We start from the raw sequence: 626 nt of genomic DNA on the forward strand, positions 1-626 counted from the left end.
TATATATATATGTATGTATGTATGTATGTATGTATATATATATATGCCAGTTTGCCTTTCATTTATTTGGTGCATATTTTATATTAAAAGGTACAAATGCGTGAATACATAATTAATGATTAATTATTTATTCTTCTGCACTTCGCAATGGATTTATCATCAATGTGGACCTTAAATATATATGTGTGTGTGTGTATGTGTGTTTGTGTGTGTGTGTGTGTCTGTGTGTGTAGAGAGAGAGAGGGAGAGAGAGAGACAGACAGAGTTATAAGCACACTCACACATACACGCATACACACATACCACACATATATATGTATATATTCACACACACACATTTGAGAGATGCATACATATTCAGTTACTTTGTCATCCTTTTGTTTTTCGTCTCTCCTCATTGACTTGGTTATATCTCTCATATATTATCTATCCATCTATCTATCTATCTATCTATCTATCTATCTATCTATCTATCTATCTATCTATCTATCTATTTGTCAATCTATCTATCTATTTGTCTATCTGTCTATATCTCTTTCTCTGTATGCCCCTGTGCTCTCCAAACATTCTTCCCTTCGCTTTGGTATTCCTATATAATATATTTACACACACATACATGCACACAC

The 626-nt window shown here is 32.4% G+C and overlaps 1 long non-coding RNA gene across 1 annotated transcript in view; it reads left to right on the top strand.

Moving 5' to 3' along the window:
• Window positions 1-626, top strand: part of LOC128248552 (uncharacterized) — a 188,851-nt gene that overhangs the window by 80,971 nt on the left and 107,254 nt on the right. The window lies entirely within an intron of this gene.

The sequence above is a fragment of the Octopus bimaculoides genome, chromosome 8 (genome assembly GCF_001194135.2).
Source record: "Octopus bimaculoides isolate UCB-OBI-ISO-001 chromosome 8, ASM119413v2, whole genome shotgun sequence".
NCBI classification, from domain to species: Eukaryota; Metazoa; Mollusca; class Cephalopoda; order Octopoda; family Octopodidae; genus Octopus; species Octopus bimaculoides.